Consider the following 23,687-nt stretch of genomic DNA (forward strand, 5'->3'; position numbering starts at 1 on the left):
CAGGAGACCCAGGTTCGATCCCTGGGTTGGGAAGATCCCCTGGAGAAGGGAATGGCAATCCACTCCAGTATTCTTGCCTGGAGAATCCCATGGACAGAGGAGCCTGCTGGCTACAGTCCACGGGGTCACAAAGAGTTGGACACAGCTAAGGGACTAACACACACACGTGTATAAAACGAACCAATGCAATACATAGTTTTGGATTGGATCCTAGGTTTGACAAACATACTATAAAAGGCCTTTTAGGTACAACTTGGGTAAAATTTAATATGGACTGGGTATTAAGGAATCTGAATTAATTTTGTCCTTACTTTTCAAGAGATATGAATTTTTTGATACATTCTAAAATGTTAAATTACTATTTATGATTCACTTTAACTATTTTAACATATAGAAATGAGGAAGAGCGACGCAGACATAGGGGACAGACTTTGGACACGGTGGGAGAAGAACACAGTGGCTGAAATGAGAGAGCAGTGTTGACATATATACACTGCCGTGTGTGAGACAGAGAGCCAGGGGAAGCTGCTCTATGGGCACAGGGAGCTGAGCCCAGTGCTCTGACAACCTAGGGGGTGGGATGGGGTGCAGGATGGGGGGAAGGTTGAGGAGGGAGGAGACATACGTGTATTTGCGGCTGATTCACAATGAGTTATGGCAGAAGCCAACACAATATTGTAAAGCAACTATTCTCCAATTAAAAATAAATTTTAAAATTAGGAAAAATGAGGCTTTTCTTCAAAAGCAAAATTTTTACAGGTTCTGACTTGGTACAGGGATGTAAATCCATGGCTGATTCATGTCAATGTATGGCAAAAACCACTACAATACTGTAAAGTAATTAGCCTCCAACTAATAAAAATAAATGGAGGGGAAAAAAAAAAAGAAAGCATTTTGGTCCTGCTTTTCTGTGTTCCAGGTTTTATTAGAGTCTAGATTGTTAGTTGCTTTTGGCAACTTTCTTTCTTTAGCTATTAGGTTTCTTAAAAAAAAAAAGTTAAAAAAACGATCAGTGAAACTAAGAACAACTGGTTTGAACCAGCTCTTTCCAGTTCCACAGCAGATGTTTACCTTACTGGGGAGTTACCAGGAACAGTAGATGGCCCTGGGATAAACCCTGCTGTGCTGTGTGTAGCATCAGCAATGCAGACCTGCAGATAGCTGGCATGGAAGCAATCACAAGGGATCGAAAAGATGTGCTGAAGCTAAGAGGCAAAATTCAGCTGGAAAAACAGTTCCTGCTTTGCAGTGAACACAGCCAGAATTTGATACCCTTGAGCAAAATCGTAAGCAGAGTTAAGCAACCCCCTTTGGCTGTACAGCCTGCTGCCTTGAAGATGAGCAGATATTCTGTCTAATCAACAATGAAAATGCTGAAAAGACTTTCAGAAGGGTGCAATTTTGCCTGACATCAGAGTCTTGAGCAAAGTAGATGGGGGCCTGCTGACTCAGGCATTGCTGGCATTCTGACAACCATATTTCATTTCATTCTGCTATTTGGTCAGAAGAGAAAGGAGAGAAGAAGGAAGAGGGGGAAATAAAAGTTGTATTTTTCATGATATGGATTCACATGAGCTGACCTTTTCAAAATACTGAAATTGGAGAAGCATCTCTCCATGTGATGGTGACTATTCACCTTGAAGATTCTATGCTCCCATACCAGTTATATTCAGTCATTCATTCATTCACTCAACCACTCACTCATCCATTTGTTAAACGTTTTCCTAGTACTTGATTTCTGATAGCTACTGCCACCCGCTTCTATGTGCTACTGTAGTACCCTATATTTATCGTGAATAAGTACGATGTAGTTTTAATACTCTCCTGGTCATTCCTGTTTACTTGCCTATCCCCACTAGAGGGGGCAGAGAAGATGTCTTATTAATTGATGTATTCCCAGTACCTGACATATTGTAGAACTGAAAAAAGATATGTTGAGTGAATGAATGAGTGGGCGAGTGAATGTACAAACCATGCTAGGGTCGAGGGATGCAAAGATGAGTAAGTCACTGTCTTTATGCTGCTTTGTTGAATTCTCTTCCCTAATAGCTCAGTTGGTAAAGAATCCGCCTGCAATGCAAGAGACCCTGGTTCAATTCCTGGGTCAGGAAGACCAACTGGAGAAGGGATAGGCTGCCCACTCCAATATTCTTGGGCTTCCCTTGTGGCTCAGCTGGTAAAGAATCCGCCTGCAATGCGGGAGACCTGGGTTCAGTCCCTGGGTTGGGAAGGTCCTCTGGAGAAGGGAAAGGCTACCTACTCCAGTATTCTGGCCTGGAGAATTATATTAGAACTATACAGTCTAATGTAGAATTATTAGAACTATACAGTCCATGGGGTCACAAAGAGTTGGACACAACTGAGCAACTTTCACTTCATTTCACTGTGCCAAAAATATGTTGAGGAACAAGTACATGATATATGACAGACTAGCATCAGATTGTGTTCATTTGAAGAAGATGATGTTGGAGAGACTGATGCAAGAAAATAAGAGGCATTGGGAATTGGAACAGCACATTATACAAGAATGGCTCGGGAAGCAGCTCCAGGCAGATTCTGGCTAGAGTAGCTAGAAGAAGCGTTAGGGTAGAGCGGGGAGTTTGCACTCAGGACCATTACCAACGGGAAAAACTGCACCTGTAAAAATGCATCATTGACATTTAAAATGTGGAAACCAGGTCTTCGCTGGTTGTCCAGTGGTCAGGAACCCACCTGCCAGCGACAAGGACACTGGTTCAGTCCCTAATCTGGGAGGATCCCACATGACGGGGCAACTAAGCCTGTGCACCGCAACTATGGAGCCTGCACTCTGGAGCCCCCGAGTCTCGACTCCTGAGCCCATGGGCCACAATTATTGAAGCCCGCGAACCTCTAGAGCCTGTGCTTCGCAACAAGAGAAGCCACTGCAATGAGAAGCCTGCACACCGCTACTGGACAATAGCTCCTACTCTCTGCCACTAGAGAAAACCCATGCACAGTAATGAAGGCTTAGAGCACCCAAAAATAAATACATAGATATTTTTTTAAATGTGGAAACCATTTTGAAGTCTAAAAACAAGTAAAGCCAACGTAGCCATTTTAACTGTTTCTGGAGAAGATGAGTGTGGAACCCACGATTACAAACTACTTTTGGTAACAGCAAAATGATAAATCATACCTTTCTGTTTAGTAGATTAAGAAATATTGGTTCCCCATTCATGAAATGTGGGCTTCTTTCCATGCTGAAGAAGCCTTACAAATGGCTATGATGAACAGATATACCTATATTTTCTGACTTCAAGGGCAATAAATAATCCTTTTCACTCCCTTCTAAAAGTACTTGTTTCTCTTACCTACTTATTCATTCATTCATTTGTTCTCTTCAATAAATATTTATTAAGGCTGCTATGAGTCAGACACTGTTCTAGAAATTCACAGTGTGATTAACTGACCTGGTTGGCCTGGGACAAACCCAGTTTTAGCACTAAAAGTCCTGTGTCCTGGGAAACTCACTCTCTCCTAGGCCAAAGTTGGTCATCCTAGAGCCTGTATCAGTGAGGTGAGGCTGAAATTTTAGATAGAGAGACCCCTTACTCAAAAGGTTATTTTCAAGAAAAAACTTGGAGGAGATAAGGATGACGACACATGGATACGTTGGAGAAGTCCACAGAGGTCAAAGCCCAAGGCAGCCAGCTTGCCCCACATTTTCGAGGAACAGCCGAGGAACCAGGAGACACAATGAGAAAGTCACAGGAGCTGAGATCTGGAAGTTAGGAAGGTCTCGTTATGTCAGGACTTGGCAGTCTTAACAAAGATTTTGGCTTTTACTCTGAATCATATGTGAGGACACCGGAGAGTTTTGAACCAAGAGAGGACGGGATTACTTTGGTTGCTGCATTGAGAATAAGCCACAAAGATGTCAGAGAAGGAAAGAGAGGAAATCTTAAATAAGATTTACATCATCTTTTTGAAAGTTCTGATTCCTCTTAGCTGTACCCCCAGAAACTGAAGGAAAGATTATCGCCCATCTGGGGGTTGTTCTATCTTTAAGAAAAAGAGATCAGGGGAGGAGTCTTGACTCTCTCCTGCTCTAATTGTGATGGCTGATTCTCAATCTTATAATGAGGGAAGCAGTTTTAAACATGATAAATATTAACAGTATTATCGAAGTTGAAAGTCTCACAGTGGCACAAGCTTATTGCCATGGAGTGTTGTTAAGGATGTGTGGTCTGGGGACAGACCACCTGAGGTTGAATCTCAGTTCTGCTGTGTGCTATCTGGCCTTGAACAAGCAGCTTAGCGTAAGAGACATTCCTTGTTTTCCTCATCTGTAGGAATAAGAGCTGTACTTACTTATAGAGTTACTGGGACAATTCAGTGAGTTAACACATGTGTCTGGGGCAGTATAAGTGCTCATTAATGTTATGTATTCTCATAATTATTAAGTCATCCAGGAATAGAGGCTCAGCTTTGAAACAGACGTGAGCTTTCAAAGATAGGGCTTGTGACTTACTAATCACCCATATCCTTATTAGCTCTGAGCACAAGATTTGCTGAATGAATAAAAAACTGTTTCTAAAGCATCATATTTTTAGAATTTATTTATTTTTAATTGGGAGATAATTGCTTTACAATGTTGTGTTGGTTTGTGCCATACATTGTCATGAATCGGCCATAGGTATACACATGTCCCCTCCCACCTCCCACCCCGTCCCACCCCTCGAGGTCATCACGGAGCACCAGACTGAGCTCCCTGCATCATACAGCAAATTCTGACTGGCTATCTATTGTCACACACGGTGTATATGTTTCAACACTACTCTCTCGATTTGTCCCACCCTTTCCTTCCCCCGCTGCATCCCTGCGTCTGTTCTCCATGTCTGTGTCTCTAGGGCTGCCCTGCAAATGGTATCGTTTTTCTAGATTCCATATATATGTAATATATCATATTTATCTTTCTCTTTTTGACACATACTTAACTCTGTATAACAGTTCTATGTTCATCCACCTAACTAGAACGGACTCAGATTTGTTCTTTTCTATGGCTGAGTGATATTCCATTGTATATATATACACCACAACTTCTTAATCCATTCATCTGCTGATGGACATCTAGGTTGCTTCCATGTCCTGGCTGTTGTAAACAGTGCTGCAATGAACACTGGGATACATGGGTCTTTCAGAACTGTGATTTTTCAGGGTATATACCCAGCTTAGATTGCTGGGTCTTATGGTAACTTTATTCCTAATTTTTTAAGAAATCTCCATACTGTTCTCCATAGTGGCTGTATCAATTTACATTCCTACCAACAGTATAAGAGGGTTCCATTTTCTCCACATCCTCTCCAGCATTTATTGTTTGTAGAGTTTTTTGATGATGGCCATTCTGACAGGTGTGAGGTGATACCTCATTGTAGTTTTTGATTTGCCTTTCTCTAATAATAAGTGATGTTGAGCATTTTCATGTGTTTACTAGCCATATGTGTGTCTTCTTTAGAGAAAACAAAGAAGATTACAAGAGATAAGGAAGGACAGTACATAATGATCAAGGAATCAATCCAAGAAGAAGACACAATTGTAAATATTTATTCAACCAACACTGGAGTACCTCAATACACAAGGCAAACACTAACAGATATAAAAGGGGAAATCAACAGTAACACAATAATAGTAGGGGACTTTAACACCCCATTTACACCAATGGACAGATAACCAAAACAGAAAATTCATAAGGAAACACAAGCCTTAAATGACACATTAGATCAGATGAACCTAACTGATATCTTCAGGACAATCCATACAAACTCAGAAAACCAACACTTTCTTCTCAAGTGAACATGGAACATTCTTCAGGATCACATCTTGAATCACAAATCAAGCCTTGGTAAATTAAGAAAACTGAAATCATATCAAGTATATTTTCAGATGAAAACGCTATGAGGCTAGATGTCAATTACAGGGGAAGAACTGTAAAAAAAACATGAACACATGAAGATTAAATAATGTGTTTCTAAATAACCAACAGGTTACTAAAAAAATGAAAGGGCAAATCAAAAAATTCCTAGAAACAAATGACAATGAAAACACAATGACTCAAAATTTATGGGATGCAGCAAAAGCAGTTCTAAGAGGGAAGTTTACAGCAATATAATCTTACCTCAAGAAAAAATAGAAACATCAAATAGACAACCTAATATTACACATAAAGCAACAGGAAAAAGAAGAACAGTTATATTATTTTATGAACTTAAAAAATTGAGTTTAAGAACAGATAATTTGAAGATTATTTTTTGCCTTGGAAATTAAATATTTAAACCCTGGACACATGAGAGACTATCTTAGAAATAAATTCTATCAGCCAGTGTTCTGGTGTGCCAGCAACAGAACCCATTCTATCAAGTTTAAGCAGGAAAAGGTTTACTAAAGACTATTCAGAAGTTCAAAGAACCTTCAGAGGATGACAGTCAGACTGATCTTAACAAGGAACAGTCAAACCATTCCATGGGTGAGCCCACTGCTGACACCAAATATGAGGACCACCTCCCTCCATCACTGCTGCTTTGGCCATACCCATTTCAAACAAGGGGTCTACATGATGCCTGCTTCAATACACCCACTGCTTCTCACTCATGCTCTCAAGTTGATGTATCTGATTAGCAGGGCCTCAGTCATGGGCCTGCTAATCCTAGCTGTCAGAAAAGCTGGGAAAGTGAATTGGGGGGGCGGGGAAGTGTTTAACTTGAGGAGACAAGACTTCTAGAATGAGAAATTACCCCCAAACATAGGAAAGATAGTCAAAGATTGGTGGGCAGGCAGATAACACGACATTAACCATGAGAAATCAAATATTCAGTTGACTGGAAATAGAGACAACTCGTTGGAAAAGACCCTGATGCTGGGAAAGACTGAGGGCAAAAGGAGAAGGGGGCAGCAGAGGATGAGATGGTTGGACAGCATCACCCACTCAATGGACATGAATCTGAGCAAACTCTGGGAGACAGCAAAGGACAGGGAAGCCTGGTGTGCTGCAGTCCATGAGGTCACAGACAGTCAGACATGACTTGGTGACTGAACAACAGCAATAAAAAATCCTTATGGCCGCCCTTTCCAGTGCCCTTTGAAGGCTGACGCAGTGCCTTAAGAGGCTAACACAGGAGGGTAAACAAAGCCTCCATAAAACCCAGAGAAGAGATTTTTAGACCTCCTCTCTGGATCCTGTCTGGAGTCACAACTGAACTGGAAGATTTTAAGTCTTAGCACTTACTAGTATATGTATAGTTAATACCAAAGTCATTAAACTTGACCTTTGGTTTGACAAAAAAAAAAAAAATCTTTATGGTACTCTCACATGAGAATCTAACCATACATATGAGATATACACCATGTTGAATGCATAGCTGAGGTTCAGTTCATTGGCTCAATCATGTCTGACTCTTTGCAACCCCATGAACCGCAGCACGCCAGGCCTCCCTGTCCATCACCAATTCCTGGAGTTTGTCCATCCATTCGGTGATGCCATCCAACCATCTCGTCCTCTGTCATCCCCTTCTCCTCCTGCCTTCAATCTTTCCCAGCATCAGGGTCTTTTCCAATGAGTCAGTTCTTCACATTTGGTGGCAAAGTATTGGAGTCTCAACTTCAACATCAGTCCTTCCAATGAATATTCAGGACTGATTTCCTTTAGGACGGACTGGTTGGATCTCCTTGCAGTCCAAGGGACTCTCAAGAGTCTTCTCCAACACCACAGTTCAAAAGCATCAATTTTTCAGCACTCAGCTTTCTTTCTAATTGAGGTTGTAAACTGAAATTTCAAGTTAGAGATAATGATTGAAGTAAAAAATAGAAAGAGGGGAAAAATCTATTCAAGTTTTCCATCAACTTTAATGACTGTGAGGATCTGATTTAAAACAGAGTATGTACATATAACTCTTAGATCTGCTCAATTTATTTTTCCAGATTTTCTTTCCAATGAAAATAGAAATACAGCATCTTAGAGCCCAGGGAGAATAACTCTTCTGGTTTGACTCTATTGATGTTGACGAGAGGAAGATGAAGCCCAGGAAAGCTCAGTGATTTACTCAAGGGTCATTGTTGAAAAGAAATGATGTTGAAAGGCCAAATAGTTTCCTGCTGTCTAAAGAACTTTTCAGAGCCTCCCACAATAGAGTGGGGAAGCAAGTTGCTTTGATCAAAAGAGCTCAAATCTTGGCTCCCTTCAACATCCAACCAGAAAGGCTGATTGCACTCGCTATGTCCATTCTTTTGGAGAGATTTATCCCCGTCTCCTCCTAAGGATGCTGCATCCCAAAGCCTCAGACATGAAGAATGAGACTAATAAAATCAATTTCCACAGAGGCTATAATGTGGAAAATACTGCTTATTTTCCCCTGCTAAATCAAACAATGAACCAGCTTTCCTGAAAATTCTCTCCCTTCATTGTAGCATCATGACATTTATTTAACAAATATTCAGTGGAGGCCTACTTTATGTCAAGCACCATACAAGGCAATGGTCTGAATCTATTAGCATTAGTGCTTTGGGATTAATTTGGAGAGCATAGAAGCTCACTCCATCTAATTAGTGTCTTCTTTAAAATATGGTAGAAAAACCCATCGGCTGTCATCACCATGAAATAGTGAGCAGTTGTTAAAGTGAATAAATAGCCTTTGAAGAACATGTTCTGATTCTTAGAAACATCTTTAAGGAACAGAATAGAACATTTTAAGGAGGATATGATACTGAAAACAAATTTAATTAATTAGCTAATTAATGTAAATAAAGGCACCCAGCTATGTTCTATATCTCTATAAGCATCACCACTGGATAATGGGAGAGGAGCACTAAGATGCTGGGCCATCCAAAGGACCAGTTAAAAGTCTGTTGCTTGGTTCTTTGCCTACGCAGTATCAATAGCCAGAAGAAAAACTACTATTAGTGTTGATACGACCAATGATAGAGAGTGGGGTGAGATAGTGAAAAGAGGAGATTAGGTAAAGAGTAGGGACCCATGTTCAAGTTCAATAAAGGCTCCAATAAAGATATGTGTGATCTTCACAAATCATTAAATCACTCTCAGCCCCAATATCTTAAAAACAAACAAGAGAGTCAAGAAAAAAGACAAATGAAGGAAACAGAGGGCTTCCCTGGTGGCTCAGTGGTAAAGAATCTGCCTGCAAATGCAGGTGATGTGGGTTCGATCCATGGGTCAGGAAGATCCCCTGGAGAAGGAAATGGCAACCCACTCGAGTATTCTTGCCTGGGAAATCCCATGGATAAAGAAGACTAGTGGGCTACAGTCCATGGGGTCGCAAAAGAGTCAGACACGACTTAACAGCTAAACAACAATGACAAGGAATGAGAAAATTTGCAAATCATATACCTGAATAGGGTTAATATCCAGAATATATAAAGAATTCCTACAACTCAACACTTTTTAAAAGTCTGATTAAAAAAATGGATAAACAACTTGAATAGACATTTCTCCAAAGAAGACACAGAAACGGCCAACAAGCATATAAAAAGATGCTCAACACCACTAAACTTTAAGGAAAAGCAAACCAAAGCCACAATGAGATATCAACTCATATCCACTAGAAATGGCAAGTGTTGGTGAGGATGAGGTGAAATTGGAACACCTGCACACTCTTGGCAAGAACGTATAATGGTATAGCTACTAAAGAAAAGAGTACAGTGGCTCCTTACAAAATTAAAATTAGAGCTGATGGGATAAAATTTAAGTTTTAAGGCAAGACAAGAAAATTCAGCATAACATATTCTCTGTCTATATTGACTGCTCCCTTCTGTGTGATGTGTGTCTTCATTTTACATTAACCATTAACCAAAGCCAGGAACGCCTGTTAGATCATTAAAATCAATGAGTTTTTTCACTTTTTCTGATGACAGCAGTGTAGCTCCTCAGAAGATTAATTTTTCCTTTCCTAGTTCCGTAAAGGGTCATGGTGACCTGTTGCTTGCTTAGTACAAGTTTATCTGGACTATGTATCTCTGGTAAACTTTATGTAAAACGTCAGCATGTCATTTTGATGTATAATCCTTTGCCTTGAAAATGTGTAAGACTGTGCCTTTGATTTCTAACAAAAAGAATAGTCCTCGGAGTTTTCTGAAGACTGTCTCCTGGGTTATATCTGTCAGACTGGCTTGAACAAAATTCTCTATTTCACCTTTAGATTGACTTTTTATTTTTACCTAAAAGAATTATCATGTTATTCTACTTCTGGGTGTATACCCTATTTGAAAGCAGAACCCAAACGTATTTTTGTATACCTATGTTCACAGCAGCATTATTCACAATAGCCAAAAAGTAGAAGTAACCCAAGTGTAAATTCACGGATGAACAAAATGTAGTATATACACAAAATGGTATATTATTTAGCCTTGAAGAGGAAGAAAAGTCTCATATGCTACAACATGAATGAACCTTGAAGACATTATGATAGGTGAAATAAGTCAGTCATAAAAGAAAAAAATGCTATATGATCCCACTTATATAGGGTTCCCAGAGTAGTCAAGTTCATAGAGGCAGAAAATAGAATGGTCCAGGAAATGAGGGGAGGTCAAAATGGGGATTCATTGTTTAATGGGTACTGAGTTTCAGTGTGGGAAGATATTTTTAAAAGTTCTAGAAGTTCTAGAAAGGGATGGTCATAGTGAGTACATGACAAAGGGAATGTACTTAATGCCACCCAAGTGTTCACATGAAAATAGTTTAAATGGTAAATCTTGTGTTATCTACATCTTACCATGATTTTTTTTTTTAAAGAGTCAGGAGAATAATACCCGCCTGGAATAACCCACAGAGCTGTGATGCAATCACATGTGGGGCCTTGTACAAATGAATTAATAGCAATAAGCTCCCAGAACCGTTTCCCTAATCTGATGTTGTGGAGAGCTCCAGACCAGAATTTCAAGCCACAGCAGTGTCTCCCATCTCGTATCCTCAGTCCGTAGTGTAACTCTAGCAGACAGCTCTGGGGCCCTGGGTACCCCTGACTGAATTCACATTAGCTACCGAGGCCAGTTCCCTGTGACTCAGACCCCCCAGGCCCTGACAGTGCCCTCCTTGAGGGGTGCCAGAGTCACCTGCCCGCTGGCCCAGGGCCCTCTCCCTTATGGGCTGCAAACCCCTCTTCACACAGGGGAGCAGCCAGTGTGTGAGGCAGATAACCAGACGGCCTCAGGGCAGCCCTCAGTCAAAGGGAAACAGACCCGGTGGATTAATGCTCCACATCCTGTCCCTCCAAGGAGACAGTCTCACAGACATCCTGGGTCTGGAGATCCCACAGCAGAAGCGATGCAATCCCATTGCCTCCAACTAGTGACCTCCTTGGAGGAGGCAATGGCACCCCACTCCGGTACTCTTGCCTGGAAAATCCCACGGACGGAGGAGCCTGGTAGGCTGCAGTCCATGGGGTCGCGAACAGTCGGACATGTGAGCGACTTCACTTTCACTTTTCACTTTTATGCATTGGAGAAGGAAATGGCAACCCACTCCAGTGTTCTTGCCTGGAGGATCCCAGGGATGGGGTGGAACAGAGTCGGACACGACTGAAGTGACTTAGCAGCAGCAGTAGCAGCAGTGACCTCCTTAGCGGACCACACCCGGGCCTTACCCCATCCTTGTCTTACTGTTCCCACTCTTCACTCTGGTTGCCCAGAGTCACATCCCAGATAAACTACCTGAAATCAAATCCATATCTCAGGAAAGCCAGTTAAAAACACTATGGTCCTTAATATTTTTTATGATTCTTAATTTTATATCAATGTCTTTAACATTTTATAACTAAACTGTGTTTTAGATATAAGCAGTTCTTAGCTGTGTTCTAGAGTATATTAACAATCTATAAATATTTTGGGACTTGAAACACATTTTCTTACCTTGGAAGGTGACTGCACACAAAGTTCCTACTCTAAAGTCAAATGGGAAGAGGTGATCAGGGAAGGATTTTCCATGCAAAACTTTGACCTGAAACTTACAGAATAACCAAGACCACAAGGACAAAAGAACCATACATTGAAGAACTGAAGAAGAGAAAACTGTCTGAGCTTCTCACCCAACCGTATAGTCACACAGCTCTTTAAGACTTAACTATAGGCATTTCTAAAAGCAAGTTGCCTGGGATCAAAAGACCAAGTCTTCTGCCACCCCACAGGTACTAAAGGTAGACTGATGGACACTCAAAACTGAAAAGCAAGAGAGGTGGTATTCATTTTGTTTCAGAAGAAGACAAGACTGGATCAGTGAAGCTATTTGGAGATTGAACTTTTCCAGGGATTTTTGCTTTCTGTGTCATAACAGTAACTCCAGAACAAGCTGACCTGGCTTGCAATGAAGGTGAGGGGAAGGGATGGTCCGAGAAAGGGATGGGGATAGATATTCTATAAAACGCCTGATCAGTAATCTTCAGCCTTCATAGAATTGAAAATAATTAAGGCCTTGCCCTGGATTAAACCTTCCCTTAAGGAAATGTTGTAGCTGGTTTGGTCTTCTATCCAGACCACTAAAACTTTCTCTATATCTTATAATAAATAAGGCTGTTTCACTTTCTTATAGTGAGTTCACTGGGGTGGACATTTTTTTTTTTTAAGAACTTTACCTTTGCATTCACAGCTTGGCTAACTCTTTAATGCAAGAGGTCTAGCTTTCAGCCTATCTCTTTTTAAACCAAGATACTTCATTTAAGTTGAGACGTGTGACTCTTCCTTTCATTTGAACACTTACAGGCCATTGCAGGGTTATTAATTGGCCTAATTTCAGTATTGTTGTGTCTCAGGGAATAGGAAGGCTCAAGGAGAGGGGGAGAGATGGGTAATGGCCAATCAGTTGTAATAGGCAGAACACACAACATTTATCAAGGTTGTCATTTTGTATGGGCAAAGTTCATGGTGCCCACAGCACTAATATCCAAGAACTAAAACATTACCAGCAACCTGAAAGCACTCCCTAGGGTAACCAATATTGTGACTTCTAAGAGTACAGTTTAGTTTTCCTGCTTCTGTACATAATATAAATGTGATCTTACAGTAATGCCCTTTTGTGTCTGGATCCTTTTACACAACAGTGTGAGATTCATCCATATTGTTGCATGTAGTTACAAGTAAATCATTCACTTTACGTACAGAATGCCACAGTGTAAGTGTGTCGCAATTCATTTATCCATGCCGTTATCGACGGGCAGTTCCCAGTTTGGGCCTTTTATGAATGGGTTGCTGGGAATATTTTGTACATTTATTTCAAGGAACAATTATACATGTTTCACCCAGGAACGAAATTGCTTGATACAGATATGTGCAGCTCCAAAAGATACCACCAAACATTTTTCCTAAAGAGCTGTACCAATCTGAACTCTTACCAGCAAGGAACAGTGTGAAAAGGCAAAAAGATATGACACTGAAAGATGAACTCCTCAGGACCGTATGTGCCCAATATGTGACGGAGGAGAGTGGAGAAATAATTACAGAGAGCATGAAGAGATGTAGCCAAAGCAAAAACAACGCCCGGTTGTGGATGTGACTGGTGATGAAAGTCAAGTCCAATGCTGTAAAGAGCAATATTGCACAGGACCCTGGAATGTTAGGGCCATGAATCAAGGCAAATTGGAAATGTTTGCCATCTCAAACAGGAGATGCCAAGAGTGAACATTGACATCTTAGGAATCCGTGAACTAAAATGGACTGGAATGGGCAAATTTATTTCAGATGACCATTACATCAACTACTGGGGGCAAGAATCCCTCAGAAGAAATGGAGTGGCCCTCATAGCCAACAAAAGAGTCCGAAATGCAATACTTGGGTACAATCTCAAAAACGACAGAATGATCTCTTAGTTTCCAAGGCAAACCATTCAATAGCACAGTAATTCAAGTCTATGCCCCAACCATTAAGGCAGAAGAAGCTGAAGTTGTACTCTTCCATGAAGACCTACAAGATGTTCTAGAACTAACACCAAAAAAAGATGTCCTTTTCAATCATAGGGGACTTGAATGCAAAAGTAGGAAGTCAAGAGATACCTGGCGTAACAGGCAAGCTTGGCCTTAAAGTACAAAATGAAGCAGGGCAAAGGCTAACAGAGTTTTGACAAGAGACAACACTTGTCATAGCAAACACCCTTTTCCAACAACACAAGAGACAATTCTACACATGAACATAACCAGATAGTCAATACCAAAATCAGATTGATTACATATTCTTTATAGTTGAAGATGGAGAACTCTATACAGTCAGCAAAAACAAGACTTGGAGCTGACTATGGCTCAGATCATGAACTCCTTATTGTAAAATTCAGACTTAAATTGAAGAAAGTAGGGAAAACCACTAGACCAATCGGGTATGACCTAAATTAAATTCCTTATAATTATACAGTGTAAGTGACAAATAGATTCAAAGGATTAGATCTGATAGAGTGCCTTAAGAACTACTGACAGAGATTCTTGACACTGTATAGGATGCAGTGATTAAGACCATCCCTACGAAAAATGCAAAAAGGCAAAATGGTTGTCTGAGGAGGCCTTACAAATAGCAGAGAAAAGAAGAGAAGCTAAAGGCAAAAGAGAAAAGGAAAAATATACCCATTTGAATGCAGAGTTCCAAAGAATAGCAAGGAGAGATAAGAAAGCCTTTCTCAGTGATCAATGCAAAGAAATAGAGGAAAACAACAGAATGGGAAAGACTAGAGGTCTCTTCAAGAAAATTAGAGCTATCAAGGGAACATTTCATGCAAAGATGGGCACAATAATAAACAGAAATGGTATGGACCTGACAGAGGCAAAAGATATTAAGAAGAGGTGGCAAGAATACACAGAAGAATTATACAAAAAAGATCTTAATGACCTAGATAACCATGATGGTATGATCACTCACCTAGATCCAGATATCCTGGAATGCAAAGTCAAGTGGGCCTTAAGAAGCATCACTACAAACAAAGCTAGTGGAGGTAATGGAATTCCAGGTGAGCTATTCCAAATCCTAAAAGATGATGCTGTGAAAGTGCTGCACTCAATATGCCAGCAAATTTGGAAAACTCAGCAGTGGCCACAGGATTGGAAAATGTCAATTTTCATTCCAATCCCAAAGAAAGACAATGCCAAAGAATGTTCAAACTACCACACAATTGCACTCATCTCTCATGCTAGCAAAACAGTGCTAAATATCCTCCAAGCCAGGCTTCAGCAATACGTGAACCATGAACTTCCAGATGTTCAAGTTGGATTTAGAAAAGACAGAAGAACCAGAGATCAAATTGCCAACATCTGTTGGATTATCAAAAAAGCAAGAGAGTTCCAGAAAAAATCTACTTCTGCCTTACTGTCTCCACCAAAGCCTTTGACTGTGTGGATCACAAGAAACTGTGGAAAATTCTTCAAGAGATGGGAATACAAGACAACCTTACCTGCCTCCTGAGAAATCTGTATGCAGGTCAAGAAGCAACAGTTAGAACCAGACATGGAACAACAGACTGGTTCCAAAATGGGAAAGGAGTACATCAAGGCTGTATATTGTCAGCCAGCTTATTTAACTTATATGCAGAGTACATCATGTGAAATGCCAGGCTGGATGAAGCACAAGCTGGAATCAAGGTTGCTGGGAGAAATATCAATAACCTCAGATACGCAGATGACACCACCCTTATGGCAGAAAGTGAAGAACTAAAGAGCCTCTTGATGAAAGTGAAAGAGGAGAGTGAAAAAGTTGGCTTAAAACTCAACAGTCAGAAAACTAATATCATGGCATCTGGTCCCATCACTTCATGGCAAATAGATGGGGAAACAATGGAAACAGTGACAGATTTTATTTTGGGGGGCTCCAAAATCACTGCAGATGGTGACTGCAGCCATGAAATTAAAAGATGCTTGCTCCCTGGAAGAAAAGCTATGACCAACCTAGACAGCATATTAAAAAGCAGAGACATTACTTTGCCAACAAAGGTCTGTCTAGTCATAGCTATGGTTTTTCCAGTAGTCATGTATGGATGTGAGAGTTGGACTATAAAGAAAGCTGACTGCTGAAGAATTGATGCTTTTGAACCGTGGTACTGGAGAAGACTCTTGAGAGTCCCTTGAACTGCAAGGAGATCCAACCAGTCCATCCTGAAGGAAATCAGTCCTGAATATTCATTGGAAGGACTGATGCTGAAGCTGAAGCTCCAATACTTTGACCACCTGATGCGAAGAACTGACTCATTTGAAAAGACCCTGATGCTGGGAAAGATTGAAGGCAGGAAGAAAAGGGGGCAACCTAGGATGAGATGGTTGGATGGCATCACTGACTTGATGGGCATGAGCTTGAGCAAACTCTGAGAGCTAGTGATGGACAGGGTAGCCTGGCGTGCTGCAGTCCATGTGGTTGCAAAGAGTTGGACACTTCTGAGTGACTGAACTGAACTGAACCAGAAGAGATGAGAGTTCCGGGGTTCCCCCATCCTTCCCAACATTTTCTATTTTTCATGTTAGTTATTCTAGTTGATTTGTAATTGTATGGCTGGAAGCTTGTTTCTGAAAATGCCAGCTCCTTTTAAAAATTCTTTAATCTGGGTAGGTTTTAAAAACAAAGAAAAGTAGAAACTGGGGAAGAATAAGTTAGAGAGAATTTGATTTGTAATGTATCCCTTGCTTTACTCTTTTGGGTTCCTATTATATGCACATGTTAATTTGAAAAACATATAGGTTTCTATAATCTTGAGGTTCAGAAACTGGAGGATGATAATACTTTTACTACTTAAAAATATGTTACTACTTTACTAAGTTAACTGAGGGCTGTGCACTGATAATGATATTTGTTGTTGTTCAGTCCCTGTCATCTCCGACTCTTGGCAATTCCATGGACTGTAGCACGCCAGGCTTCCCTGTCCTCCACTATCTCTCAGGGTTTGCTCAAACTCACGTCCATTGAGTTGGCGATGCCATCAAACTATCTCATCCTCTGTCACCCCCTTCTCCTCTTGCCCTCAATTTCTCCCAGCATCAGGGTCTTTCCCAATGAGTTGGCTCTTCGCATCAGCTGGCCAAAGTATTGGAGCTTCAGCTTCAGTCCTTCCAATGAATATTCAGGACTGATTTCCTTTAGGATGGACTGGCTGGATCTCCTTTCAGTCAAAGGGACTCTCAAGAGTCTTCTCCAGCAATTTGAAAGCATCAGTTCTTCAGTGCTCAGCCTTCTGTATGGTCCAACTCTCACATCTATACATGACTACTAGAAAAACTACACTTTTGGCTATACAGACTTTTGTCAGGAATGTGATGTCTCTGCTTTTTAATATACTGGCTAGATTTATCATAGCTTTTCTTCCAAGCAGCAAGCATCTTTTAATTTTGGGCTCCAGTCAGTGTCCTCCATGATTTTGGAGCACAGAAAACAAAGTCTGTCACTCTTTCCAGTTTTTCCCATCTATTTGCCATGAAGTGATGGGACCAGATACCATGATCTTCATTTGTTGAATGTTGAGTTTTAAGCTAGCTTTTTCACTCTTCTCTTTCACCCTCATCAAGAAGCTCTTTAGTTCCTCTTTGCTTCCTGTCATTAGAGTGGTATTAGATGCATATCTGAGGTTGTTGATATTTCTCCTGGCAATCTTGATTCCAGCTTGTGCTTCATTCAGCCCAGCATTTCACATGATGTACTCTTCATATAAGTTAAATAAGCAGGGTGACAATATACAGCCTTGACATACTCCTTTCCCAATTTTGACCCAGTTCATTGTTTTATGTCTGGTTCTAACTTTTGCTTCTTGACCTGCATACAGGTTTCTCAGAAAGCAGGTAAAGTGGTCTGGAATTCCCATCTCTTAAGAATTTTCCAGTTTTTTTGTGATTCACATAGTCAAAGGCTTTAGTGCAAACAATGCAGAAGCAGAAGTATATGTCTTTTAGGAATTCCCTTGCCTTTTATATAATCCAATGGATGTTGGCAATTTGATCTCTGGTTCCTCTGCCTTTTCTAAACCCATTGTGTACATCTGGAGGTTCATGTACTGTTGAAACCTAGCCTGAAGGATTTTGAGCCTTACTTTGCTAGTATGTGAAATGAGAGCAATTGAATAGTAGTTTGAACATTTTTTTGTCATTGCCCTTCTTTGGGATTGGAATGAAAACTGACCTTTTCCAGTCCTGTGGCCATTGCTGAGTTTTCCAAATTTGCTGACATATTGAGTGTGGCATTCTAACAGCATCATCTTCTAGGATTTGAAACAGCTCAACTGGAATTCCATCACCTCCACTAGCTTTGCTTGTAGTAGTGCTTCCTAAAGCCCACTTGACTTCACACTCCAGGATGTCTGGCTCTAGGTGAGTGACCACACCATCGTGTCTATCCAGGGTGTTAAGACCTTCTTTGTACAATTCTTCTCTAATTTCTTGTCACCTCTTCTTAATCTCTTCTTCTGTGAGGTCCTGGCCATTTCTATCCTTTATTGAGCCCATCTTTGCACGAAATGTTCCCTTGGTATCTCCAATTTTCTAGAAGAGATCTCTAGTCTTTCCCATTCTTGGTTTTCCGCTATTTCTTTGTATTGTTCACTTAAGAAGGTTTTCTTATCTCTCCTTGTTATTCTTTGGAATTCTGCACTCAAATGGGTCTTTCCCTTTCTCCTTTGCCTTTCACTACTCTTTTTTTCTCATCTATTTGTAAGGCCTCCTCAGACAACCACTTTACCTTCTTGCATTTAAACTAAAGTCATATACCAGCTCAGAGAAGGCAATGGCACCCCACTCCAGTACTCTTGCCTGGAAAATCCCATGGACGGAGGAGCCTGGTGGGCTGCAGTCCATGGGGTCGCTACAAGTTGGACTCGACTGAGCGACGTCACTTTCACTTATCACTTTCATGTATTGGAGGAGGAAATGGCAACCCACTCCAGTATTCTTCCTGGAGAATCCCAGGGACGGGGGAGCCTGGTGGGCTGCCGTCTATGGGGTCGCACAGAGTTGGACACGACTGAAGCGACTTAGCAGCAGTAGCAGCAGCATATACCAGCTTGTACCCAAAAAATGGTTTACATGGACAAAGATTTCTACTATTATCACCAGGCTAAAAGCCCTCACCAAATCCTCTTCAGAATCAACTGATGAATAAAACAGTGATGTGCAAACCAATAGGAAACAGAAATGAGAAAATAGCAGGCTTTTTTGTAAGAAAGACAAAGGGAGGGGAATCTTTCAGTCCAGCCCAAAAGAGTTTCCCATCAAATATCAACTCCTCAGCGAGGTCCTCATGTCTAATGCGTCCTGGGCTGAATACCACTCCCACCCCACCACCCAGGACATTTTCTTTATGCCACCATCTCTCCTTTTTCATGCCACACACCCATCAACCTGGTGAGTATGTCCCCTGAAGGGTCTAGACCAAGACATGGGGTTGTCCCCAGAGTATGACTCCTAAACCAGGAACTGTGTGTGGGAGCTGATGGGCCATACAGACATCACATGCCAACCCCACAGGAGAAGGGGACCTTTGGCCTCTGCTCCACCTTCTCCCATTCAAAGAAGCAAATGAAGTTTCACTGATCTTTCAAAGATGAAGGAAATCAAGGTTAGATTGCCTATCTCGGGAATTATGGTATTCCCTTTCCTCTACCTACTTAAAGCATCAAAGTTTCAGTATGCCTGGACAAGCCAGGGATCACACACAATCTGAGAGTCATCATGGGGATGATGGCCTGGACGGAGCAGACTGTTTTCTGTCAGTAACTAATTGTCAGTAACTAATTGTATGTCCAGTGAATCTAAACTTCTCTTGATCAGGGGAAGGGACCTCTGTGTTGGGCCAGGTGAGTGGGAAGGGCCATGAGTTGGATGAGGTTACAAAGAATTTGGGAAGTTATTTCCAGAAAAACAGTTTCCTAAACAGGAAGAATAAAGTCTCTCTAAAGACCATGATCTCTGCTGTCATTTGGCCTGGGCTGCAGTCCTCCTCTGAGTTCGGTGCTTACTATTGGCATGATCTTGGGAAGGTTCCCATTTAACCTGTGTGCCTCAGTATTGTCATCAATAAAATGGGAATGGCAAAGTACCTACCTCTTGGGGTTACTGTGAAGATTACACAATGCCTATGAAGCACTTAGCACAGCTAACTCCACATAATAAGCACTCATAAGTTATAGTTTCTGGGTTTTCTTTTTTTTAAAGAAAAAGAGGAAAAGGGCACTTGACGGAGGAAGACTGGCTACTTATGCTGTTAGAAGGCATTGAAGGAAACGGAGGAGAGGAGAGAAAATTTCAGAGCTAGAAATAGAACTTGGGAAGCAATTGTCATGCTGGGAGGACAGCCTGGGAGACTGGGGGTTTCCAGAATTTACGGGAACATTGGCTACAGGGTTTTTCTGTGGCATCCAGGAAACTGTACAAGTTGGCAGATCTGTGAGCTCTGAGAGAAGCATTTTTACCTGTGGTGGAAAGAAGCTCTGAACAGTCCAGCAAAAATGGAAATCACTATTTCCCCAGAAACTAGGAATGGGCAGAAGTTAAAGGCAGGAATAGGAGCCAGAGGTATCCTCCTAGCCAACTCAAGCAAGTGCTTGCTGATTACAAGGGAAATGCAAAAAAAAAAAAAAAAAAAAAGAAATGTGGGAAAAGGCTGGTTTTTGCTCTAAGTATATGCTAAGCCAATTGCAAGAAAAGAATCTGGAAAGCCACCTGGCTTTGACTTGAATTTTACATAAGTAAACAGGGCCCCTAGCAGGGGAGGAACTGTGTGATGTGGGTTAACGCGACTGTCGTGCTGGGATCGTGTTGACTGCGGCCACTGCAGTGGGCGGAGGGAATGAAGCTCAGATGACCCTTGAACAACACGGGTTTGAAATGACAGGTCCACTTATACATGTATTTTTTTTCAATAGTAAATACTATAGTTATATGGGATTTCAGGCTTCCCAGGGGGCTCAGTGTTAAAGAATTCGCCTGCCAATGCAGGAGACTCGGATTCTGTCTCTGGGTTGGGGAAATCCCCTAGAGAAGGAAATGGCAACCTACTCCAGTATTCTTGCCTGGGAAATCCCATAGACAGAGGAGCCTGGAGAGCTACAGTCCATGGGGTCGCAAAGAGTCAGGCATGACTTAGCAACTAAACAACAAATATGCTGTTTGCTGGTGGTTGAATCTGAGGATGCTGAATCATGGATACAGAGGAACTGCTGATAAGGAGGCAGATTTTCAACTGTGCAGAGGATTGGCTTCCCTAATTCCTGAGTTATCCTGGCACCAGCTGGACTACCAGAAAAGGTAAAATGAGGAATGGCTATGTACCCAGGAAAGAGAGTTTTAGGTAAAAAGCCCACCTCTCATCAACCCTTTATGATGATTCCCAGCAGTGGCAACAAAAAATAACTGAGATTAGTGGCAATGAAACAGTATAAGGGAAGTGAAACCTTCTGTTTGGGGGCTATTTGGGAGAACTTGGACCAAAGGACATCTCACATATATTTGATAATCCCTAATATTCCTTCTGTTTATAGCAGAGGTTGAAAACTCATATGCCTTCCAGGTAACATGAGTACATGAATCAAGCTATGAGAGCAGAACAACTAACCGGGTGTGGGACAGACTGCAAACAGGAAGGCGCCACATAAAGGAATCCACATTCAATTACAAAAACAACAACTACAACAACACTGACCCTGCCAAAGGAAACATAGAAGCTGGCTCCATTTCTATGTCACCAGTTTGCAAACACTCTTCTACATATGATGTTAAAACATAAAACATGTTCAATGGTTTAAAGGCTAAAACATTTTTAGTCTAAAAAGCTCTATGTAGCCACAGGACTGGAAAAGGTCAGTTTTCATTCCAATCCCAAAGAAAGACAATGCCAAAGAATGCTCAAACTACCGCACAACTGCACTCATCTCACACTCTAGTAAAGTAATGCTCAGAATTCTCCAAGCCAGGCTTCAGCAATACGTGAACTATGAACTTCCAGACTTTCAAGCTGGTTTTAGAAAAGGCAGAGGAACCAGAGATCAAATTGCCAACATCTGCTGGATCATCGAAAAAGCAAGAGAGTTCCAGAAAAACATCTATTTCTGCTTTATTGACTATGCCAAATCCTTTGATCACAATAAACTGTGGATCATAGTTTATTATATTACAATAAAGTATTACAATAAAGTGTGGATCACAATAAACTGTGGAAAATTCTGAAAGAGATGGGAATACCAGACCACCTGACCTGCCTCTTGAGAAACCTATATGCAGGTCAGGGGGCAACAGTTAGAACTGGACATGGAACAATAGACTGGTTCCTAATAGGAAAAGGAGTATGTCAAGGCTGTATATTGTCACCCTGCTTATTTAACTTATATGCAGAGTACATCATGAGAAACGCTGGGCTAGATGAAGCACAAGTTGGAATCAAGATTGCCAGGAGAAATATCAATAACCTCAGACATGCAGATGACACCACCCATATGGCAGAAAGTGAATAAGAACTAAGAAGCCTCTTGATGAAAGTGAACGAGGAGAATGAAAAAGTTGGCTTACAGCTCAACATTCAGAAAACTAAGATCATGGCATCTAGTCCCATCACTTCATGGCAAATAGATGGGGAAACAGTGGAAACAGTGGCTGACTTTATTTTTTTGGACTCCAAAATCACTGCAGATGGTGATTGCAGCCATGGAATTAAAGACACTTACAACTTGGAAGGAAAGTTATGACCAACCTAGACAGCATATTAAAAAGCAGAGACATTACTTTGCCAACAAAGGTCCGTCTAGTCAAGGCTATGGTTTTTCCAGTAGTCATGTATAGATGTGAGAGTTGGACTATAAAGAAAGCTGAGCGCCAAAGAATTGATGCTTTTGAACTGTGGTATTGGAGAAGACTCTGGAGAGTCCCTTGGACTACAAGGAGATCCAACCAGTCCATCCTAAAGGAGATCAGTCCTGGGTGTTCATTGGAAGGACTGATATTGAAGCTGAAACTCCAATATTTTGGCCACCTGATGCGAAGAGCTGACTCATTTGAAAAGACCCTGATGTTGGGAAAGATTGAGGGCAGGAGGAAAAGGGGACGACAGAGAATGAGATGGTTGGATGGCATCACCGATTCAATGGACATGAGTTTGGGTAACCTCCGACAGTTGGTGATGGACAGGGAGGCCTGGTGTGCTGTGGTTCATGGGGTCGCAAAGAGTCGGACATGACTGAGTGACTGAACTGAACTGAACTGAAAGCCACTTTCATTTTAGTTCAGTTCAGTTCAGTTCAGTTGCTCAGTTGTGTCTGACTCTTTGCGACCCCATGAATCTCAGCAAGCCAGACCTCCCTGTCCATCACCATCTCCCCGAGTCTACTCAAACTCATGTCCATTGAGTTGGTGATGCCATCCAGCCATCTGTCATCCCCTTCTCCTCCTGCCCCCAATCCCTCCCAGCATCAGGGTCTTTTCCAGTGAGTCAATTCTTTGCATGAGGTGGCCAAATTATTGGAGATCCAAATTGAATGGAATGAAAAGTCCTGACATTTTTTTCATCTGCATATTGATAAAGGGGACATTTTAACTCTTACATAAGATGAAATCTATTTCCCCTTTGGGGAAAAGGAGGAAATGTCCTTTACCTCCAAGCATGGTCTTTGAAACATTGTATGAATTGAGCTTCCCAGAGGTAAAGTATCTGACTGCCAATGCAGGAGATGCAAGAGACACAAGGTCAATCCCTGGATCAGGAAAATCTGCTGGATTTCCTGAAGTAGGAAATGGCAA

General features: G+C 41.4%; 1 non-coding gene across 1 annotated transcript; it reads left to right on the plus strand.

The window, feature by feature from the left end:
* The first annotated feature begins 7,089 nt into the window (after positions 1–7,089).
* LOC139035794 (small nucleolar RNA SNORA26) lies at positions 7,090–7,212 on the plus strand. Its single transcript, XR_011488506.1, has one exon. It is a non-coding gene; the product is annotated as a small nucleolar RNA SNORA26 (small nucleolar RNA).
* The last annotated feature ends 16,475 nt before the right edge of the window (positions 7,213–23,687 follow it).

This window comes from Odocoileus virginianus, chromosome 6, assembly GCF_023699985.2.
Source record: "Odocoileus virginianus isolate 20LAN1187 ecotype Illinois chromosome 6, Ovbor_1.2, whole genome shotgun sequence".
Lineage (NCBI taxonomy): Eukaryota > Metazoa > Chordata > Mammalia > Artiodactyla > Cervidae > Odocoileus > Odocoileus virginianus.